This window comes from Solanum tuberosum, unplaced genomic scaffold (genome assembly GCF_000226075.1).
Source record: "Solanum tuberosum cultivar DM 1-3 516 R44 unplaced genomic scaffold, SolTub_3.0 scf00528, whole genome shotgun sequence".
NCBI lineage: Eukaryota > Viridiplantae > Streptophyta > Magnoliopsida > Solanales > Solanaceae > Solanum > Solanum tuberosum.
In genome coordinates, this window is record NW_006239446.1 from 324588 (window position 1) to 350176 (window position 25589).

The following is a 25589-nucleotide window of genomic DNA, read 5'->3' on the forward strand; positions in this document are numbered from 1 at the left end:
GGGGGGTGTGAGGAAGATGAAATTTTGAATTTTTTATAAATAATTAAAAGTACGGCAGAGTTTCGGGGGAGGGGGGAGGAGGTGGTGGAGTGGTGTAAGAAAAATAATTTAAATTTTATTTTTAAAAAATCATTTTTGGGGGATAGTAAAACTTTAATCTTTAATTTTTAATTAATATTAATAGTTTATTATATAATTTTAGTCAATGTAGAATATTTTTTCCATGTGAAATGCCATGTATCAAGGTTTTTTTAAATAAAAGGAAGAGTGCATTACACACCACTGAGGTGTATTGTTTCTCAAACTAATAAGTGATAATTTAAGTATAAAATTCACATTCTCAATAGTTTAGGTATGAAACTCAAGAAATAAGGAATAGTTTGATTGTATTTTTGACACTTATCACTTTCTTTAATGATGTTTTTCTATTTTTCTAATAGATTAAAGATAATAATTATTGAACTTGCAATGAAATCACCTAATATCAATTAAATTAATCAAGTTTCACATTTATGTGGGTTCGAGTCATTTTGAATACGAACTGACTTTTTTTAGGAACACTACTAAAAAACAGTCGAAAAACGACGGACTGCGTTGCTTTTTTGGTCAAAATCGACGGAAAAGCGACGCAGTCATTTTTTGCTTTTTGGCTCGACGCTTTTCAAAAAGCGACGGACATCGCAAAAAAGCGACGGACTGCGTCACTTTTTGATTTTTTTTTTAAAAAGTTACGGACTCCGTCACTTTTTATTATTATTTTATTTCCATCTGGAATTTTAAATTTTGAAAATTTGAGAAAAGCGACGGGCTAAAGGACCACTGTCCGTTGCTTTTCTGGAAATTAATTTTTTGAAATACCCAGAAAAGCAACAGATTAAAAGACCATGTCCGTAGCTTTTTCGGGTTTATTTGAAAAAAAATAATGCAAAAAAGCGACGGAAAAAACCACCCTGTCCGTCGTTTTTTTCTGTAATTTCTGCTGCCCACCTGCAAATATAAATCAATTTCATTCATATTGAACCAACCTAATCAAAAAATATATAATCTAAACATCACACACAACATATAAAACAACAAACTTAAATCAATCTCCAAAAATATCTAAATCACATTACAAAAACTTATAAAGTCTCTCCTATGTGGATTGCGAGCTATTGCATAGGAGCGGGGTTTTACCCTGTGCGCACCCAAAGGGTAGCGGCTGCGGGTTTCCCTTGTCATAAAAGAAAAAAAAAACTTATAAAGTCATTCAAAATGTGTTTCAAAAATTTAAAATGTTCATAAAAGAGACATAAACTAGGGAGTGCGATCTACAAAATCATCCTCCTACTCACTGTAGTCGTCGGTGTCCTCGGGAGCCGAAGATGTTGTAGGTCGACGAGCGATGTTCGGCACTTGTTCTTTGATTTGTTGAACGGTCGCACTCATGCTTTGTTGTTCAGCTACTCTTCTCCGCTCAAACTTTGCCAATGCCGATGTAAGATGTGCTATTTGAGCCGACATAGCAATAATCTGAACACCGTCAAGTGCCTCGGCTTGACGTGATGATCCAATACCTTGTAAGCCTAACTGGAGTCGTCTTAGATCGTTTCGAGATCCTCGACCATAGACTCTACCCTTGTGTGTCCCCTCTACCACTTTTTCTGTCCAAATTTGATTAGACAGTTCAGGTGCCATTTGGACTGAACTATCTAGATTCTCATTGACTTACTGATTAAACTCACTTTGCATATTAAATATCAAAATTGACATCAATATATATGCATATCATAAATATATTCACTATTAATATATATTATTCATATTAAATAACTTACAAAAGTTCGTTCGGCCCTTTCCTCCACCCACACATCCGGATCTGACTCATTTTCTTTCTTTTTCACATGAAACTTCTCGAAAACCTCTGGTACAAGGGGAGTGCACCCCATTTGTTTTTCCTATAAATAAAAATGAAATTTATATTATAACGATATTAATCAACTAATTATTTATTTAAAAGATTGAATTATAACTTACCATATCTCTCGTAATTGTTCCAACGCTCTTTGCACCTTTGGTGTTCAATGAGCCACCCTTAAGATTGCCTCTAGCCTTTTTGGCTTGTTTGGACATCGCCTTGAACTTATATGTGTTCCCATGTTGGCGCAACTCATCCATCACATGAGGCAACATCTAAATCGGACACTGATTAATATCCCAGGCTTTCTTTAGCCAGCTAGACAGTCTCGCGGATGTCCTTCTCTCAAATTTGATCGCAATGCCCATATTAAACCTCGGTTTTCAAGTACGCATAGTCTGAAAAAAATGAATAATGTTAGATAATTTAAAAAAAGTAAAGGATACTAAAATTAATAAACTTAACTAAAAAAATATTTACCTTAAATTCATTAAACATCGCCTGACGTATATTGTTTGGGATTTCACTCCAAGAGTGATAAGGCTGTGTAAAAAGCCTTCTCACGGAGTCTTTTAAAGCCCGGGCAGCATCATTTTCAGGATACCACCTGCAAAACACATAATAAACATGTTAGTTCATGAGTAATATATTAAAGATGCTCAAATAAGTAAAATAAAGTAACAAATAGATAACAAAACAAATTTACGATGACCCATCCGGCTCAATCATGACTCTGCCAATCTTGTTCCTCTGTTTCGGTGCTAGAGCAGATGTCTCATCTGGTGTATGGGTAGGTGTATGTGATACACGAGGATGCACATAATGCTAAGTCAATGGAGGTGTACCAGCCACATCATCTGACTCCTCACTACTAGAATCTCTAATCCTCATGGCAGATAGTTGAGGAGTTGTACCTATGGGAGATGGAGAGGGAGATGGAGTACAACCAACCGATAAGGGTCGTGCTCGACGAATAGCCTGTAAAGGTAGGTCCTCATAGCGCCGTGGAGGCAGTGACTGTGAAAAAAAGGAAGCACCGACTGATCGACGGTAATTATGATAATATTGCCGAGGATCCGCCGTACCAAATGGAACAACAAATAAATGAGTATCGTGAGCAATGCGCTCCGGCGCAGAAGAAAGAAATCCTGGAATATCCTCAGAATCTATAGGTCTCCTAGACTTCTTATTTTTAGTCTTATTAGGTTGACTAACTCCGCGAGATCTATCACCCTGATCACCCTTGATGATATTTGTATGCAAATTTACATGGATAATATATAAAAATCACAAATTTAATAAAATTAGTATTAGGAAAATAAATAACTTGCATACTAGCTTATAGTCTATCATTCTACTTTTATTCCTCCTCGCTTGTTTCATTTACATCACTCTCTCATTCTTGCTCCTCAGTTGTTCCATTTTCATTGTCATATTCTTCGTTATAAATAAATCATCTTCCCCATTCTAATTTATTTCTTCCTCAACATTTATCATTATCTCATCATCATATACTTCTTCTAATATGTGTTAAGGATGTTCTAGTGTGGTTTTCAATTCAACATCAATTTGTTACTGAACAATTGCAACCTCATTTTGGTACGCCACATCTAAGACATTGTCAATTTCAATTATTCCCACAGATTTAGTCTTTATAACAACCCACCAATCAATTTTGTCTCTACGCAATGGATATGGAGCGTAATACACTTGTTTAGCATTTTGTGCAATGATGAAAAGATCATAACTTCTGTATTTTATAGTGTGCTTAACTTCAATTATATTATGTTGTTAGTCCATTTTTGTGCCTCTGTGTGATGGGTCAAATCACTTACACCGAAAAGATACGATCTTCTTTTTAGGCCAACCTGAATATCTTCCTTCAATAATCTCATGAATGACACCATAATATTCAATAGTTTGGCCAGTACCATCAACATCACCTTATATGAAGACATCGTTATTATTGTTTTCTTATTCCTAGAAACTTCTTCAGTTTGAAACTTAAAACCATTGACACAATATGTATTCATTGTTTGAATTTGAGATTCAGGTCCAAGTGCAACTTCTTTTAATAATTACAAATTTTCGACATTTGAGTATTCATCGTAAACCTATATTTTGTTGTTTAAAATAATATAATTTAGTATAACATGAATACATTATTAAATACTTATTGATTCAATGTAAGCTTGCACACTTACATGTTTTGTTAGCCATTTGTAAAATTCCGTATAGATGGCTTCATTACCCCATGTGTTTACGAACAAGCTGATCATTGTACATTCAGATATTTCGTTAGTTAATTAACACTTATTTATGTATTTTGATAATATATTTTTAACACTTACTTGAGATATGGTTGAATCTCTGAACAATAAAGCAAAATATGTGTCACAGCTGATTGCATTTTCATACTAGTGAAGCTTCGCTTTCCACATTTTTTAGATCCTCGATCATTTTGATTAAAAATTGATATCGGTGGAAATAAAGGATCAATATCACCTTCATCATTGCGATTGGACCTGTTTCTCATACATGACACATCAGTCCTAAAGTAATAAGAATAAAAATCACCAATTTCTTTTCCAATATGATCTTGAACAACTGATCTTTCGATCTTTCCCCTTTACTTAATTGTTTGCTTGGAACTGCCAATTTTTCTGCATATATATATCTATATATTTTTAGAAAGGAAAAAAAAAAAACTTAATGATTAAATATTTCACTTAGTGAATATTTCAATGATAGTTACCTCTCAAATGGATACATCCATCTTGTTTGAACTGGACCTCCGATGTGGGCCTCTTGTACAAGGTGAATTGGAAGATGCTCCATCACATCAAAGAAACTACATTGAAAGATATTCTCCAACTTAGTAGTAATAACATGAATATTTTCTTCCATCCTGTCCAAACTACTCTCCAACAACTTTCCAGAACACAAATCTTTAAAGAAAAGACTTATCTCTGTGATTGGTTTCCATATACTTTCAGGTAGATGGCTAAAAGCGATAGGAATTAAAGTTTCCATGAATACATGACAATCATGACTTTTCATACCTATTAAATTTCCTTCATTCATATCTGCCCGTTTTCCTAAATTCGAAGCATAGCCCTCCGACATACTCAAATTTTTAATCCACTCACAAATTTCATGTTTCTCATCCAATGTGAACGAAAAACTGTCTTTAGGATTAACTATTTTACAATTTTCTAATTCCTGCAGCAATAACTCTCTTCTCCTACAATATTCCTTTATGTCCAGTCTAGCTTTTGAATTGTTTTTTGTCTTTCCCTTAATATTCATTATTATGTTAAATAAATTATCAAAATATTTTTTTCAATGTGCATCACATCAAGATTATGTCGTAGCAGATTGTCCTCTCAATACGGCAACTCCCAAAATATGCTTTGTTTGGTCCAATTATGTTCAACACCATATCCAAGAACTCTAGAAGGTGAAGCTTCTGTAATTTTAGGTAATTGAGAAACTCTCTCCCGAATTTGATTCCTTGTGAGTAATGAAGGTGGTGGTCACTTTCAATCTTATTTATCCTGAATACATTTTTCATCTTTCTAAACTCATGGTCCATTGGCAAGAACTGGTGATGACAATCAAATCGTGTGTTTTTTCTGCCATGCTTGAAAGTGAATGTCTTACTATTTTCCATGCAATACGAACATGCTAGCTTTCCAGCTGTCATCCAACCAGACAACATCCCATATGCAGGAAAATCATTAATAGTCCACATTAAAGAAGTACGCATAACGAAATTCTGCCTAGTTGATATATCATAAGTCAAAACGCCTTCAAACCATAATTGTTTGAGCTCATCTATTAATGGTTGTAGATATACATCAATCAAACTTTTTGGATTATGGGGACCTGTAATAACACAACTTAGAAAGATGTAAGGACTAGTCATGCACATTTCAGGAGGAAGATTATACAGAGTAAGAATACCAGGCAACATGAAAAAGGTGAAGAAACATTAGAGAATGGTGTGAAGTTATCTGCACACAACCCCAATCTAACATTTCTTGGTTCACTAGGAAAATCAGGATATACATTATCAAAACACTTTCATGCTTCACCATTAGATGCATGAGACAAGACACCCGGTGGCGAATTATATGTGTTAAACATATGGGCTCTGAAGCCCAATGAGCACTTTCAGACGACTGTCATATTCATGATGCCATCTCATATGTAGGGTAGACCTCATTGATGCATACAACTTCTTTAACCTAGGAATAATAGGTAGATACACCTTAACTGGGACCATCTTTTCAGTCGGAGTCCTCTTATAACGACCATATTCACAAAACTTACAATTTTCTAATTCACTATCAGTCTTGTAAAACAACATGCAATCATTAACACAACAATGGATTCTATCATATGTCAATCCTAACTTAGAAACCAAACTCTTTGCATGATAGAAGTTCTTAGGTATGTTAAACTCTAGATTAACTAGTTCACCCAAAAGATCAATCATTGAGTCCATAGCCGTATTAAGAACATTCCAATCTGATTTACTATTCATTAATCTAACCACAACTGACAAGGCAGATTGCGGACTGGACTCCCTTCACATAGTGGACGACTAGACTCTTCTAATTAATCATAGAAGCGTTTTGCTCTTTCATTAGGAGTTTCATCAAAATATTGTTCGGGTTCCATCCCATCTTGAACCCCTAAAACATCATTGATCATTTCATGAACCCTATCATGTTCAACCTTAATTTGACCATGTGGTGCAAGCATATTATATACATCCACAAGCATTGAATTATAAAACATAACGTTCAATTCATCTCTTTCTCTATGATCAATCCATACAAAATATCTAGGCTTAAATTCATTACGGTACAAATGAACCATGACTGTATCTAGTTCAAAAAATTTTAAGCACCTACATGCACTACAAGGACACCTAACCAATCCATTATTCTTGAAAATATCAAGTGTCATTGTATGTTCAATAAAATTTCTAACATCGTCAATAAACTAAGGTTTCAAACCAGCACCAGTTTTCATAATGCATATTATACATCCACAAACGATGATCCATCTACAAATATATAGATATTCAATTATATTAATAAATTTAATAATAATTTTACTACATTAAACTAATTTATATTGTTAATATAAATACTACATTACAAGATCTACAAAGTTAAAACTTAATTAATTAATGAATATTAATTAATTAAGTTCAAGTTCTAGTTAAGTTCAAAATTAAGTTTATATTCCTAATTAACTTTTCAAGTTATTATAAATTAATTAAGTTCAATAAAGTGCTAATTAATTTAAGTTCAAATTAATTAAGGTCAACAAGATTTCAAGTACTTCAAAATTCTATCTAAGTTCAAATAAAATCCAAGTTCTAATAAAGTTAAAAATTAAGTTCTAATTGATTAAGGTCAACAATATTTCAAGTTCATATTCCTAATTAAGTTCGAGTTATAGTAAATTCAAGTTATAATTAATTATAAGTTCTAATTAGGTTGTTATTCAAATCCCTAAAATTCCAAATTCAAACTAGCTAGCTAGTGCTAAAATTCCAAATTCAAATTATTAGTCCTAAAATCTCAAATATAATTCAAACTAGTCCTAAATTCCAAATTCAAACTAGTCTTAAAATCACAAATTGAAAGTACTCCTAGAATTCAAAAATCAACTATAGTGCAAAATCAAACTAGTGCTAAAATCCCAAATTCAAACTATTAGTAGTCCTAAAATCTCAAATATAATTCAATCTTGTCCTAAATTTCAAATTCAAACTAGTCTTAAAATCACAAATTCAAAGTACTCCTAGAATAAAAAAATCAAACTATAGTGCTAAAATCCCAAATTCAAACTACTAGTCCTAAAATCTCAAATATAATTCAATCTTGTCCTAAATTTCAAATTCAAACTAGTCTTAAAATCACAAATTCAAACTAGTTCTAAAATTCCAAAATCAAACTAGTGATAAAATCTCAAATTCAAACACGTCATTAAATATCGTAATTCAAACTAATCCTTAAATACCCTCATTCAAACTAGCCCTAAAATCCCAAATTCAAAATAGCAAGTCCTAAAATTCGAAAATCAAACTAACTCAAATAATATCCAAATTCAAACAACTCCTTAAATGCCCTAATTCAAACTAGTCATAAAATCTCAAAATCAAACTTATTAACTCAAGAAATACCCAAATTCAAACAAATCCTAGCTAGGATACCCTAATTCAAACTAACCCTAACATTAAAAAATTTCACTTCACTCACTAACTAATAATCCCTTATTCAAACTAACAATCAATACACAACAAAATCAATAAACTAATTACAATTAAATAACTAACAAAATCAAATAAACTAATTACAATTAAACTAATAACAAAATTGTTTTTTTTAAAAATAAATTAAACCCTAAACTTAAAGGAGAAGGAGAGAATGAAGAGAGAGGGGAAGGAGGCGGCGACAGCTCCGGAGGGACGGCGACGGCGGCAGCTCCCGGTGACTCGAACGGAGGGACGGCGGCGGTGAGGAGTGGAGAAATGGGAACTGGGGGAAATCGCGACTGTATGTATTAGATATTTAATGAAAAGAGACGGACTACGTTTCTATGTCCGTCACTTTTTTTAAAATTGTTGACCAACATTTTCACCAAAAACCGAGGGACAAAGAGACACAGTCCGTCACTTATTTAAAATATTTGACCAAATATTTTGACCAAGAAGCGACGGAAAAAAAGATGATGTCCGTCGCTTTCATAAAAAAATAATTAATAAAGTAAAATAAATTAAAAGCGACAAACGGCGTGGCTATTGTTTAATTTATATATAATTATTTTTAATTAAAGCGACGGACAATGTCTATATCTATATTAAATAAATAATTATTAATTATATATATATATATATTTGGTGCAAAAATTCGCGGAAAAAAGCGACAAACTAAGAGATGCCATCCGTCGCTTTTTGTAAAATAATTATTTTTATTAAAAAGCGACGGACAGTGTGGCAAATGACGTCGTTTTTTGGAGCGACGCCGTCCGTTGCTTTTATGTCCATCGCTTTTTAGCAGTTTTTTAATAGTGAAAATATTTTACTTATAATATGAAACTTTCCGGCATAAATTCAAATTTAATCGGATACCAATACCAAGAGAAAAAGAAACTCAATTTAGCAACAATTTTAATTGGTCAAGTCAATCAATTTCAAATACTATGCATTTCAAACTTTAAAGAATATCATATATAAATGACTTGCTTCTCATAAGGAATCTTTTGATGGAAATGATGTGGTTGAGGGACGATCCAATAATTGAATTTGTTAGAATCTGTACTTTTGCTATTTCATATTAATTAATTTTGTGTTAATGAATATATTTAAAGATATAATTTAAACTATAGTTTCCATCACTGTCATAAATTAGTTGATTACTGTACTAAAAATAGTTGTTTCATATTAGTTGATCTTACAAAAAGAGTGTTTGAATTGACTTAACAGTTGATCAAACTGACGTTTAAGTCCGTTTTTGACAACTAAAAGTGTTTGACAAATATAAAAATAATTTTTAATAAGTCAAAAATGACTTAAAATGACTTTAAAAAGTTAAAACCAAAAGTAGGTCTGGACAGGAAGACCGGCCAGACAGTGGCGTAGCCACAGCCACCCCAGGGTGTCCAATTTCATCGAAAAATTACGTTGTATATATATGTCAAATTCTACATTTAAATTATATATATTTAAAGTTGGACACCCTTAACAAAAGTTATGCCTTTGTTGTAGTGATAATGGGTGTCCATTTGAATGAAGAAGTTCGAGTTTGAACTCCAAATATCATAATATTTTTTTATTTTATTTTAACAGTCATACACCATTATTTTTGGATATTCTTAAAAAAAATTATGGTTCCACCACTACTGCCAGATTACCAGAGATACACAGGCGGCTCCACTTGATAGTACACCACTCTGTTTTTTTGCTTTTTGTAGTTTATAGCTTTTATTATGTAAAAAAAAATAGGTAGTCCATCTCTATCGACAAAGGAATGGATGATAATGGATAACATCTACTAATGCTTTGCATTCCATCTTTTTCTTCCACTCAAAATTAACTTGAGTTGACGTATTTTTCAAGCTGGATTGTACACAAGGTTAAGAATACATTTGAAATATATAATTTTTTGATATAATAATATAAAGTGGTTATGTATTGTTTTATAATTTATTGTATTATATTGTATTATATTATACTGTATTATTTTAATGAATATCGTGTTTGAATAGATTGGATTGTTCTTTGTCGTTACCTAATGTCACACATCTATAATTTGAGTGATAAACCTTCAAAAAAAGTAGGGTATGGTAAAGCTATTACTCCCTCCGTTTCAAAATGAATGTTGTTGTTTCTTTTTAGTCTGTTTCAAAAAGAATGACCCATTTCTTTTTTTTGTCAACACTTTTAACTTCAACTTTCCACGTGACATGTTTAAGACCACAAGATTATATGACATTTTGATACATTTGACATAACTTTAATTTAGAACCACAAGATTAAAAAGTTTTTTTTTAAACTTCGTTTTAAATCAAAGTAGGTCATTCTTTTTTAAATGGAGAGAGTACAAAAAAATAGAATATAATCTATCTATATAGAATAGGAGAGGAAAAAGTGTCATGTCAGCACCACAAAAAATCTCTAATTTTTAAATTATAAATTAATTAAATAGAGTTAATTAATTTTTAAAGGGAAAAAAGTAACTGTTTTAGAAGACAAATTAGATTTTTTTTTTATTTAAATGAAAAAAAAAAAGTTAGATGTTAATAGACAAGTTGGGTTCTTAAGCCACAGACTAACAGATGCCATTCGTCGCTTTTTGTAAAATAATTTAAAAAATAATTATTTTTATTAAAGAGCGACGGACAGTGTGGCAAATGACGTCGTTTTTTGGAGCGACACCGTCCGTTGCTTTTCTGTCCATCGCTTTTTAACAGTTTTTTAATAGTGAAAATGTTTTACCTATAATATGAAATTTTCCGACATAGATTTAAATTTAATTGGATACCAAAATAAATATCAAGTGAAAAAGAAACTCAATTTAGCAACAATCTTTAATTGGTCAAGTCAATCGATTTCAAATACTATGCAGTTCAAACTTTAAAGAATATCATATATAAATGACTTGCTTCTCAAACGGAATCTTTTGATGGAAATGATGGTTGAGGGACGATCCAATAATTGAATTTGTTAGAATCTGTACTTTTGCTATTTCATATTAATTAATTTTGTGTTAATGAATATATTTAAAGATATAATTTAAATTATACTTTCCATCACTATCATAAATTAGTTGAATACTGTACTAAAAATAGTTTTTTCATATTAGTTGATCTTACAAAAAGAGTGTTTGAATTGATTTAACAGTTGATCAATCTGACGTTTAAGTCCGTTTTTGACAACTGAAAGTGTTTGACAAATATAAAAATAATTTTTAATAAGTCAAAAATGACTTAAAATGACTTTAAAAAGTTAAAATCAAAAGTAGGTCTGGACAGGAAGACCGGCCAGACAGTGGTGTAGCCACAGTCACCCCAGGGTGTCCAATTTCATCGAAAAATTACGTTATATATATATGTCAAATTCTACATTTAAATTATATATATTTAAAGTTGGACACCCTTAACAAAAGTTATGCCTTTGTCGTAGTGGTAATGGGTGTCCATTTGAATGAAGAAGTTCGAGTTTGAACTCCAAATATCATAATATTTTTTTATTTTATTTTAACGGTCATACACCATTATTTTTGGATATTCTTAATAAAATTTATGGTTCCACCACTACTGCCAGATTACCAGAGATACACAGGCGGCTCCACTTGATAGTACACCACTCTTTCTTTTTTGCTTTTTGTAGTTTATAGCTTTTATTAAGTAAAAATAAATAATAGGTAGTCCATCTCTATCGACAAAGGAATGGATGATAATGGATAAACATCTACTAATGCTTTGTATTCCATCTTTTTCTTCCACTCAAAATTAACTTGAGTTGACGTATTGTTCAAGCTGGATTGTACACAAGGTTAAGAATACATTTGAAATATATAATTTTTTGATATAATAATATAAAGTGGTTATGTATTGCTTTATAATTTATTGTATTATATTGTATTATTTTAATGAATATCGTGTTTGAATAGATTGGATTGTTCTTTGTCGTTATCTAATGTCACACATCTATAATTTGAGTGATAAACCTTCAAAAAAAGTAGGGTATGGTAAAGCTATTACTCCCTCCGTTTCAAATGAATGTTGTTGTTTCTTTTTAGTTCTGTTTCAAAAGAATGACCATTTCTTTTTTGGTCAACACTTTAACTTCAACTTTCCACGTGACATGTTTAAGACCACAAGATTATATGACATTTTTGATACATTTGACATAACTTTAATTTAGAACCACAAGATTAAAAAGTTTTTTTTAAACTTCGTTTTAAATCAAAGTAGGTCATTCTTTTTTAAACGGAGAGAGTACAAAAAATATATAATCTATCTATATAGAATAGGAGAGGAAAAAGTGCCATGTCAGCACCACAAAAAATCTCTAATTTTTAATTTTTAAATTATAAATTAATTAAATAGAGTTTATTTAAATTTTAAAGGGAAAAAAGTAACTATTTTAGAAGACAAATTAGAATTTTTGTTTTTTTTATTTAAATGAAAAAAAAAACGTTAGATGTTAACAGACAAGTTGGATTCTTAGAATTTTGAGTTTTAAAAAATCAATTAAATATATATAACTAAAAGCTTATTAACAAAAAAAATTATCTAATAATAATAATAATAGTTTATATAATAATAATAGTAATAGTAATATATATAGTAATATATATATATATATAATTTATCTGCATTTTGATTTGAGTTTAAATACAAAAATTTTATAGTTAAATGATTTTATAAAATAAAAAATAGGAAGATAAAAGCTTGTGGTTTTGAAAGTGGTTACAGTTCCCAATTTTATCATAATTTTAGGAGGTTTTCAAATTTAAATACATTTTGAATTCAAACGAACTTCAACTTTTCAACTTTAATTTATCATTAAATTAGGTATTTTTTTACGTGAAATTGAAAGATTTAAAATAATTTATAATTCAAAAAACAAAACAAAAATTTAAAGCAATTTAAAAATAATTAAAATTAAAAATTGTTTCTAAAACAAATATGAAAACAGTTTTAATACATACACGTGTATTAGTTTTAGAAAAAGTAGAAATATAAATTAAAAATAATTGATATAAAAAATTTAAATTGTGTTTTTTTTTTTACAGAAACCGCAAGATAGTGGGTTACTATTTAAAAGAGTTCTGATTTCTCTCTATTACTTTATCAATTTAAAATACAAATTTCCAAAACAAAACAACATTTGTTTTAGATTGCGGTCAAGTTCACTAATTGTGTATTCATTATATTAATGATAATGTTTTATTCTTATTATTATTATTATGTATTACTAAGTACTCTTATTACATTTTAAATCAGGCATATATACTAGTAATACTATATAGTATCCCACACCCCACCCCACCCCACGCTACTTCATTCATTCATAAACAAAAATTGAAGCTTTGAATTGACTCGATCAGATTCTATGACGATTTATCTGAAAGAAAGATTTGGCTATTTTTTGAATAACAGATGGCTCGTGTTCGTTGCTGGAATGTGGATTCAAATTTGTGCGGGGATTGTTTACCTATTCGGCAGTATTTCTCCAGTAATTAAAATCTCTCTAAATTACAATCAGAAACAGATTGCTCGATTGATTGTGGCTAAAGATTTGGGTTATAGTCTCGGATTTTTGGCTGCTACTTTGTGTGAAATTTTGCCCTTTTGGGCTGCACTTCTTGTGGGTGCTATCCAGAATTTTATTGGATATGGTTGGATTTGGCTTATTGTTACTCGAAGAACTGCACCTTTGCCATTATGGGCTGTGAGTAGACTACCCTTCTTCATTAAGTTTTTGATCGAAAAATGTTTTTTAACTATCAAAACTAATTAAAATATTTTTTTTACAAAACTTTAAATATAAAAAATGATTTTTCTTAGTTGAAGCCTGAAAACAAGTTTTACAAGTGATTCAATTGACTGTGTTCTTCTCAACTTATAACACATCTCATCATATCTCAATTGTGCAGTGCTTTGACTTAAATCACTGAATACAAAAAATTAAGTAAGAAACGTATTTATCTTCTTGGATTTTTTTATTTTTTATTTTGCTTATCTACAGATTATAAAGATTTTGAAAAATATTTTCCTAGGAAATTTTTTTGATAGAAAATATTTTCCTCTGTACTGAGCGCACCTCTGTCTTTATGAGTTTTCCTTTGAAACGAGGGTCTTGCTGTTCACTCATTTCATTTGTATCTTTTTGCTATCGTTGGACGTTGAAAAGTTTCCATTTCTTTTATAATTGAAGTCAATTTCGTTTTATCTTGTATGATATGCATTAAAATAATAGGATTGTCACGAAATCTTTTTTTTTTTTGCTTTGTCAAACACAAAAATTAATTTTCAAAAAGTTTGGTGTGGAACTCTTGACATCTCAACATGCTTGAGCACAATCTAGAGGGGGAACCAAGATTAGGAATTTGAGGGTTCTAAATCAATTTTCTTTGGGGATTCACATGTTAATATACATATATTTATTTAATTTTCTAATACAAATATAAAATCTGTAAAAAGGCTAGTAGATTCGTCCGAGCCCATGAACCCCACCTAAGCCTCAAAAGTCGAAGCGCATGTTTCTGTCAAGGGCAGATTCAAAGTTTTAGCTACGGGTTAACAAAACTAATAACTTTTTGCTTATACTTGTATATTAAAAAATTGACTAATATTTTATAAATATTTAAGTGTAAATCCAAATAAATATGAGTTTATTATAAAAATTCATAAATTTCAAATTTTGGATCCACTTTTTTTCTGCATTCAATAATTGTGCTTTTTTTTTCTTTCTAGACTGACATTTCTATTTTGAGAAAGTATTTAGTGTAAAAACGAAGTTCCCCGTAAATCGTAAAAGTAAATGTTAGACAAGCATTTGTGCCATTTAATGTGAGATTAAGTGATCGTGTCCAAGTTGATACCTTGCATGTAAGTGCTATTTAAATTGCATCCGTATCTCCTCATTTTAGGAAAATATATACATAGAAAACTTCTTATGTTTTATTTTTAGTTGGTATAATATTACTAGTTTGAAATGAGCTCAAGTGTCACAAAGAACTCGTATCGCCAATAACCCTGCTTGCTTAGAGTTGAGGCATAGTACCAAAGTTTGCACTTGGATATCGATAAATCAATATTCATTCTGCTTCTCACAGATGGTTGGTCATGTTAAGATCGAAAATAATTAGGTTTCATGTGGAGGCGAACCTAGGATTTGAAGAATTTGGGTGCACCAAATATGATCTCTAAGCAAAACTTAAAATAAACATAATGAATTAGCACTTTAGTCAGATTCGAACCCTAGTCAAACAAGTAGTTCCTATGCCTTATACCAACAACACAAGAACACTCATATGTTTTGAATGAGTGCGTTGTTAATTATATCCTAGTTTCTGTCAGTTTCTCAAGATATATATATATATATATATACATACACACATGATTTTTTCCGAAGTTAAAGGGTGCACGTGCTCCCCCACTTAATAAGGTAGGTCCGCCTCTGGTTTCATGCGGAAGTTATAAAAGCAAACCTCGAAAGATCATGAGTAAGAAGACAAACGAGAAACATATCATAAGACACAAAGAATTAACGTGGTTCGGTCAATCGATCTACATCCATAAAAAAGATGAGCAATCCACTATATAAATATGAGAGTACAAGGAGGTTTACACAAGTGATAACTATCACTTGTATCCCACAGATTCTCCCCCTTAACCATAAATCTCAAATCCCCTAGAACTACATTGTGAATGCTAATTAAATTAGAAGGAATAAGCTTTTATTTATAGAGTCCTAAATCTTCTCCTACGAGAAAGAGACTAGTCAATTCCAAACCTTTTCCTACAAGAAAAACCCATTGACCTCACTCCTCAGTCCCTATTTTGCTGACCATCATAATGAATTGTTTTATCAATGACATAAATTGGGCATAACGTATTAGTGTCTACTAGAGTGCAAAATTGTCACACAATTTGTTTTTGCCCTAACAGCTGACTTAAGTTTAACTATTTTTCTGCAGATGTGCATTCTTATATTTGTAGGAACAAATGGTGAAACCTACTTCAACACAGCAACTTTAGTTTCTTGTGTGCGAAATTTCCCAAAAAGTCGTGGTCCTGTGGTTGGAATTCTTAAGGGATTTGCTGGCTTAGGTGGTGCTATTTTAACTCAGATATATGCAGTAATCCATTCCCCGGATCACGCTTCACTTATATTTATGATTGCCGTTGCACCAGCAATGGTGATTATAGCTCTCATGTTTATAATCAGGCCTGTTGGAGGCGACAAACAAGTTAGGCCTTCTGATGGACTAAGTTTTTCATGTGTTTACAGTATATGCCTCATATTAGCTGCTTACTTAATGGGAGTTATGCTTGTTGAAGACTTTATTGATGTTAGCCAAAATGTTATTATAATCTTCACAGTTATTTTGTTTGTCATTTTGATAATCCCTATTGTGATCCCTATCTATTTGAGTTTCACTCAAGAGCCAAGAGTAGTACAAGAAGAAGAGGCACTTCTATCTCAGTCAGGTGATCAAGGTCCTGGCAGATCAGAACACGGCGATGGTCAAGAAATTATATTTAGTGAGGCTGAGGAGGAGAAGTCAAAGGGAGTAGACTTGCTTCCTGCTTTAGAAAAGCAAAAAAGAATCGGGCAATTACAAGTGAGACTAGCAGAAGGAGCTGTGAGGATCAAAAGAAGACGAGGTCCTCGTAGGGGAGAGGACTTTACTTTAGTCCAGGCTTTAATAAAAGCAGATTTCTGGCTTATGTTTTTCTCACTGCTTTTCGGTTCTGGATCTGGTTTGACTGTCATTGATAACTTGGGACAAATGAGCCAATCTTTAGGATATGAAAACACACATGTATTTGTTTCGATGATTAGCATATGGAACTTCCTTGGCCGTATTGGAGGTGGATAATTTTCTGAGATAATCGTCAGGTATTAACTAATCTTTACATGAATATTCAAATCTCATAAATCTCTCACACGACCTTGTCAAACAGGGATAATGCATATCCAAGGCATGCAGCTATGGCTATTGCTCAAGTTGTGATGGCCTTTGGTCATTTCTTCTTTGCTATGGGTTGGCCTGGAGCTATGTATATTGGTACTCTTTTGGTTGGACTTGGTTATGGAGCTCATTGGGCGATTGTGCCAGCTGCTGCTTCTGAATTGTTTGGGTTAAAGAACTTTGGGGCTTTGTACAATTTCCTCATTATTGCCAACCCAGCTGGTTCATTAGTATTCTCAGGTCTTATTGCTAGTAGTATATATGACATGGAAGCTGAAAAGCAAGCTCAACAACCCCATGAAAGACGCTTGATGGCATCAGTTTTGACAAGATTTTTGAACATGGATGAACCTCTCAAGTGTGAAGGTACCATTTGCTTCTTCTTGACTTCCTTGATAATGTCAGGAATCTGCATTATTGCAGCTGTTCTAAGCATGATTCTGGTGTACCGCACAAAGACTGTGTACGCTAATCTGTATGGAAGATCTCGTATGTAATGTATCCTCGACGGATAGAAATATAAGCATCCTGAAAAAGGACATCATCTGTCAATTCATATTTCCAAATATAACTATTCAAAAAAAAAAAAACTAGCAGTGGATGTTTAATAGGGTGAGGTAGAATTTTTTAAAATAAAATAAAATAATACAATATTTTCAAGGAATGAATGGATAACCTTTTTTTTGGGGGGGGAGGGGAGGAGGGGGATATGGGTAGGAGGTGGTGGAGTGGGGGTAAGAAAAATTTAAAATCTTATTACTTTAATCTTTAATATTTAATTAATATTAATAGTTTATTTAAAATTAATTCTTGAATACGAAGTTGTCTTTGTTAGGGAATGTTTTACCTCTAATGTGAAACTTTTCGACACAAATTTAAATTTAATCGGGCTCTAATATAAGTATCGGAGAAAAAAACTCAATTTAGCAACAATCTTTAATTGGTGAAGTCAATCAATTTTGAATACTATGTATTTCAAATTTTAAAGCAAATCAGAAATGACTTGCTTCTCAAGGAATCTTTTGATGGAAATGAAGTGGTTGTGGGACGATTCAATAATTGAGTTTGTTAGAATTTGCACTTTTGTTATTTCATATTAATTGAATTTGTGAGACAATATGCACTTATTAATGAATATATTCAGTGGTGGATCTAGGATTTCGTTGAAGTTGGTTCAAGCTACAAATAACTATGGCTAATAATAATTATTATTTTCATTATATTCTTAACAAGTTATTTTGAGGTGCTATTCCTAACAAAAAAATATACTCTATTAATTTTTTATAAACTTACTAGAAAATTTTTCATATATTTTTTAATTTAACAAGCTACTTATTACTCTTACATATAAGACTAAAACTATAACAATTTTGAAAATCATAAATAAATGAATAAAAATTAGTAATAAAAAGGCACTAACCTAACTTCCGTGTATACTAAGGGCCGTTTGAATTGACTTAAAAAAAATAGTTTTTAAGTCAAAAATAAAAAATCAAACTAAAATGACTTTTAAGTCAAAAAATAAAAAGTAGGGGGAGACCTACTTTTGGTTTTTGACTTATTTTAAGTCATTTTAAACTTATTTTAAGTCTTTCTTGACCTTCCCAAACACTTCTCAACTAATAATTTTAAGTCATTTTAAACTTATTTTAAGTTATTTTTTATATTTGTCAAACACTTCCAGAAGTCAAAAACTGACTTAAAAATATGTTTGACCAACTTTTAAGACAATCCAAAGATCCTCTAAGTAAAAATGAAAATAAATACACAATTTATTATCATATTTTCTTATTTTTCCTGTTATTTCAAAAAATATCAAAAATCCCCTTTTTTACTCCCATCATTCCTTTTTTCGGATACATTAATTTGAAATCACCAACCCATGATTTTCCTTCCTTTTTTCACTACACAAATCTCTCCACAGTTACTTTCATTAATCTATTTTTGAATTTCAAATCTTTTCTCATTACAAATAATGATTTCAAGAGGTAAATTTCTTTCAATCACTTCAATTTTCAATTTCTTTTATTTATTTTTAATTTTTTCATCTTAAAATTTTTTTACTGAATCTTTTACTCCCGATCTCTTTATGAAATAGGTGGAAAAATCTTGCAAATGCACATAGTTCATTTTGGAGTGTATTTGGAATGGTTTCTGGAATTTCTAATGGCGGTCTTGATACACTTCATTCCGTTGGTTCGATCTTTCAGTTTTTTGGGCTTACTTTCAATGTATCTCGCTTATTTTGATTCTTAAATTAGTCTTTATTAGTGTTATCACTGATTCGATACATCATTGCTACAATAGCATTTGTCTTATTCATTGCTACAATAGCATCTTTGTGTTGTGTATCACACACCAAAAAACATGCTATTTGGAACAATTACATGTATAATATTTTTGTTAAAAAATAAAATATAGTATTTCTCAAACAAAATAAGATACATAAATAATAATGTATCATGCACTATTTTTTTGGCATGATACGTAAATTCGAATTCATACATGTATCCGATACATAACAATTACCAAATAATAATGTATCGATCTCAAACCTAAAATCTTATGGGCAACACTTTCTTATTTATTGTATCTAGTAGAAATACAACACTCGTCAATTTAAGTTGAAAGGATCTTCATTATGTATCTTCTCAAAAATTTTGATAATTTTGAATCAAAATTGAAAGAATCTTCGATGAACTAGGTGAATAATTTTGAAACTCAAAATTTTCAAAAATTTTGAATCAAAACTGAAAGGATCTTCAATGAACTGGGAGAAGAATTTTGAATATCAAATTTTTTGACAATCTTGAATCAAAATTGAAAGGATCTTCGATGAACTTAAAGATTCGCAAAAGAAATCATTTCTCCAACAACAATTCCATCTTTTGTATCCTTCATAACTCACATTGCTTACCCAAATTCGACAAAAGTTGAAGAATCAAATTTGAAAGGTTTTTCGGGGGGGGCGGGGGGGGGGGGGGGTAAGCGAATTCGGAAAAGTTTAAAATTTTCTTCATTATGTTAGGATTTATCTCTATACGATTGAAAGTAAGAAGAAACGTAAGAAGATCGAAATATTCATTATGTACCGTATGAAATTTTCGACTAATGGATGAAACAAATTGAACGATGAATAAGAAGAAGAAATTTAATTTTTGAATTTTTTGGTTTGTACTATATGATTAAATTATTGAGAATAATTTGAAATAGAATAGAGCAATTTATGAGATCTTAATTTGATTTTCACCGTTCCCCCCCCCCCCCCCTTAATTAGTGCAACAGATAGATACTATGAGATCTTAATTTGATTTTTCAACTCCCCCCCCTTAATAAGTGCAACAGATTGATACATAATGTATTCGGATCCTTAATTATGTATCGGAAATATCTAAAAAACATGGGATTTGTGTAGTTAGAAAAAGAATAGGGATAGAAGGTAAATTAGGTTGTACACTATGGAATTTATGTAAGTTATACACAAATTAAACTAAGTATTACTACCTCGTTTCATAATAGTTGATCATCTTACTAAAAATAGATGTCTCGTATTAGTTGTCGACCTTACTAAATTAAGAAAGCATTAATCAAAATTTTCATATATTACCCTTGTAATTAATTCTTTTTGAAAGTGTTCACATTTATTTGTAAAACTCGCAAGAAGTTTTTAAGAGATGAATTAGTAAAATTATCTTTCTTCTTTATGATTTCTCAATATGCGCATAAAAAGCAAAATGATAAAATAAGATAGATCGGAGAGAATATTTAAAAGCTATAAACATATTGTCTAAATTATTAACAATTTTAAATAATTCTCAAATACAAACATAAAAAGAAAACTTAACTAATAAATTTAGAATATTACTATTGTTATTTCACATGAACTAGAAGCGTATAACTATAATAGTCTACATTTATTAGTTAATTTTAAAAAGAAAAAGTATTTGAAAAATACAAAAAAGAAAAAAAAAACGCAAAAAAGAACCAAAAATTACGCCTTGAGTGGGAATCAAACTAGGATTCGCATGGTGGAATTGAACCCTTTCACCACAGATCCACGCCATTGATTTCGTAAAGAGTGGGTTCATTTTATTTATATACATAATTTTATAAATAATTTATATATGTATAATCCAAAAAAATTGATGAACCCACTTGAACCACTGTGGGTCCGCCCCTGATTATACATTTAAAGATATAATTTAAACTATACTTTTCATCTTTATCCTTTATTAGTGAAATTTTTTGATGGAAATGATGTGGTTGAGGGACGATTCGCTAATTGAATTTCATAGAATTTGTACTTTTGTTATTTCATATTAATTGAATTTGTGAGGCAATATACACTTATTAATGAATACATTTAAAGACATAATTTAAACAATATTTTCCATCTTTATCCTTTATTAGTGATCACTATACTAAAAATAGTTGTTCCATATTAGTTGATCATCTAACTAAAATGGGTGTTGGATAGACTTAAAAGTTGATCCAACTCACTTTTAAGTCAGTTTTTAACTTCTAGAAGTGTTAAACAAATATAAAAATATCTTTAAATAAGTCAAAAATGACTTAAAATAAGCTGGGAAGTGTTTAGCAAAGTTAAAAATAACTTAAAATAAGCTTAAAATGACTTTAAAAAATTATTTCAATTTGACTTTTTATTTTTAACTTAAAAATAATTATTTAATTTAATTCAAACGGGATTTAAATAAATAAATAAAAAACATTAGTAATGCATGTATTAGTTATGCTTTCGTTGATTATACATAAATTATTTTTATGTATTGTTTGGTTTGATGCATCAAAAATAGCATGTATTGCATAAAAAAAATAAATTATAAAGATACCCTCCCTCCATTTTCATGGTGGAAAAGATGCAAAAAAGGTTTTGAGGAGTAATTGAGTCTTTGATTGAGTTTTTGCATGCATTAAAATCATTATATTGCTAGTACCTAGAAATTCAAGGTATTAGTGTAGATACATAAATTGTATTGGGTTAAATTCATACGAAATTTGAATTAAATCCATGTTTATTTGGGTTGAATGATTAATTTGGGATTTACAAATACATAAGTTCATTTTTATTAAATTCAAGTCCAACGTCCATTTCACCTTGAAGCCCAAACTCATGCCACGTGTCACAGTGACTAGGCATCGAAGACCAACAAGGTGACGTCACATGTCCAAATGAGGTGGTAGTCCCAGTCAAATGCAAGAACGAATCACAATGCACCAAGTGTCAAAATGACATCCTTTGGCCAATCACAAGCAACGTTGTCCACTACTTACAACTATAAATAGAGGATAGTCATGACATTCAAAGGGGAACAAAAAAACTCTTCAACAAGCATTCTGCAATTGGAGAAAGCTACATCAACTACATAGCTCTTCGAATGAGTGATCAACAGAGTTCTTCCCGGAGATCGACTTGAAACGACGAAGCGCTTTCCGACCTTCCCGGAGATCAACAACATCTCAAGGAGGTCTACATCATCTAACAATTCGAAAAGTACGCTACTGAAGGCCCTCGAATCTTGGAGAAGCTTAGGAGGGAGAAAAGACAAATCTTTAACAAGCATTCTGCAATTAGAGAAAGCTATAACACTAGTTACATAGCTCTTCGAAGGAATGGTCAACAGAGTTCTTTCCGGAGATCGACTTGCAATGACGAAGTGCTTCCCAACGTTCTTGAAGATCAAATACATCTCAAGGAGGTCTACATCATCCTACATTCGAGAAATACACTACTGAAGGCCCTCGAATCACGGAGAAGCTTAGGAGAGAAAAATCAAGAGAACAACAGAATTGTACTTACAACGATTCATCAATAAAAATAACATTTTTCTTTTATTTATTTTGCTTGCAGTTGATTTTCAGCGCTTACGAAAATTTATTGCGAACAAATTTGGCACGCCCAGTGGGACCAATTCTGCTATTCATCTCTTCCTCTTGTAAAACAAACTACAAGTTCAACTTTGCAATGGCCTTCAAGAAGGTCAATGATGTTTCATACAAGGATTCTACTATTGCCTCACTTGTTGATCTTAGTAATGCTGGTCCAGTCAGTCTACACAAGTTCAGGACTAGAGGTTCGGATAGATCTGAATACTTTACCTCTTTGGAGATGGCAAGAAAGATCAAGTCTCAAATGACACTCAAAACTGCAATCCCTCGGGGAAACATCGCATCTAAGTTGTTTGATGAACTCTTTCACTCTGACTTCAACTTTGGTAAATATAAGAATTCAACGGATTCTTCAATTTCAACAAAGGTTAACTCATTGATGGTTAACGCAACTGACATGGACGAGAAGTTTGCAATGATGGAGCAAACCATTGAAACCTTGAAGAAGAGACATTCATGACAAGAGTCTCCAAATCACCCAACTTATGAGCAAGTTAGATCTCTACAACTCTGGAGAGTCACATCATATTCTAACAATACAAGAAAAAATTGATATTGATTCTCCCACCAAACCAATTGACTCTCAAAGCGCAAATCGATCTGCTTCAGTGGCTACTCTAACAGTTCAACAACTACAAGACATGATCACAAACACCATTAAAGCTCAATATGGTTGCCCACCACAAAGTTCCTTAGGATATTCAAAGTCATATTCTAAGCGAATCAAGGGTTTATTGCACCAAAATTGCAACAATTTGATGGAAGGGGAAATCCAAGACAACATATTACCCATTTCATCGAGACTTGTAGCAGTGCCGGTACACATGGTGATCTTCTTGTCAAGCAGTTTGTTCGTTCTTTAAAAGAAAACGTCTTTGATTGGTATACAGACTTAGAGCCTGAATCAATTGATTGTTGGAAGCAATTGGAAAATCAATTTCTCAATCGTTTCTAGAGTACCTGCCGTATAGTGAGCATGATGGAATTGACAAACACAAAACAAAGTAAGGATGAACCCGTAGTGGACTACATCAATCGTTGGCAAATTTTGAGCTTAGATTGCAAAGACCAACTTTCTAAAATCTCTGCAATTATAATTTGCATACAAGGAATGCATTGGGGCCTTCTATATATCCTTCAAGGAATTAAGCCTCAAACTTTTGAAGAACTAGCTACACGCGCTCATGACATGGAATTGAGCATTGCAAGCCATGGAAAGACATCGCATGTCTTTGATCCAAGAAAAGAAGATACACAATTCAAAGAGTCGTTAGACTACACAACTAATGAGTCCATGGCGGTAACCACGACTTTTATGAAGGCCTCCATGAGACAAAAATTGAAAGAGATTGAGGCGTATCAACAAACGCAAGAAGTGAAAAATCAATCTACCTTGAAGGAGTTATAAGCAAAAGAGTATCCCTGTCTGGACTCTGACAATCCTGCGATTCTTGATGAGCTGCTAACCAAGAAAGTCATTGCACTCCCAGAGTAAAAGCAACCTAAAGAATCCAATAAAGTCGATGATCCTATTTATTGCAAATTCCACCGCATCATCGATCATCACACCACAAAATGCTTCTTTCTGAAGGAAAATATCATGACATTGGTACGAAAGGGAAAGATCATCATTGATGATGGTGACACAGTTGAGACAAACCATGCTAGTGTCAAACTTGATTATGATTCAATATCAGAAGTTCTACGTCCCGTGGCATCGCCAAAAATTGAAGAAAATGTCATCATATTGCAGTTTGGTAGCTTTGAACCAGTTGAATTTTCCGCCTTGAAGAAAACAACAAACACATCCAAGGTAGATGACTTCTCTAATGAAGAGAGTGGTGACACTTGGACTTTGGCCACCCTCAAAAGGCAAAAACATCAAGGGACTTCTAAACTCCGACTTTCAAAAGTCGACACAAAATCAAGTACAAATCAGCTTCGGCAATGCGAATGTAACACCCCGACTTTTCAAAACGTCTAAATTAACTCGTATCTTCGTGGAAAGACAAGGAGGGTGAGTAATAAATTAAAAATGATGTGTTATGTGATATTTTAAGTGTTCAAGTGTTGTATCTCAAGGTTTGAAGCTAGGTAAGTGGCAAAACAAAAGTTGGTGAAAGTTACCGTAAATTCCTTTTTAAAGATTTGTCTGAAATTTGGGTCAAATGTCTCGGACGTTTTCTCCCAATCTATTAAGAGTTATGGTCCCCGCGAACTATGAAATTGAACGTCTACGAGTCTAGTTTCCAACGCATCAAACCGTTTGTTCATATGACTTCAGAATAGAGAGATATTCGCATTTTCGTGGGACTGCGCAAGCAGGGACTTGAGGTGGGGCCCTAAGTCGGTGGATTGTTACATATATCTTCTTCTTCGATCTTTTTCTTCATTTTTAAGTTAGAAACCAGAGAAATTAGAGAAACCCATTTCTAGGATCAAGTTAAGTATAGATTTTCTCGACTTAAGTCCTTGACGAAAGTTGTTCTACGCGTTGGGCTCATCATCGTGGTATAATTCATTTTATCGATTGCCTAGCATATCACACTTTA

The 25589-nt window shown here is 31.8% G+C and overlaps 1 pseudogene; it reads left to right on the forward strand.

Annotated features, from left to right (window-relative positions):
- The first annotated feature begins 13334 nt into the window (after positions 1 to 13334).
- Positions 13335 to 17682, forward strand: LOC102588006 (protein NUCLEAR FUSION DEFECTIVE 4-like; annotated as a pseudogene).
- The last annotated feature ends 7907 nt before the right edge of the window (positions 17683 to 25589 follow it).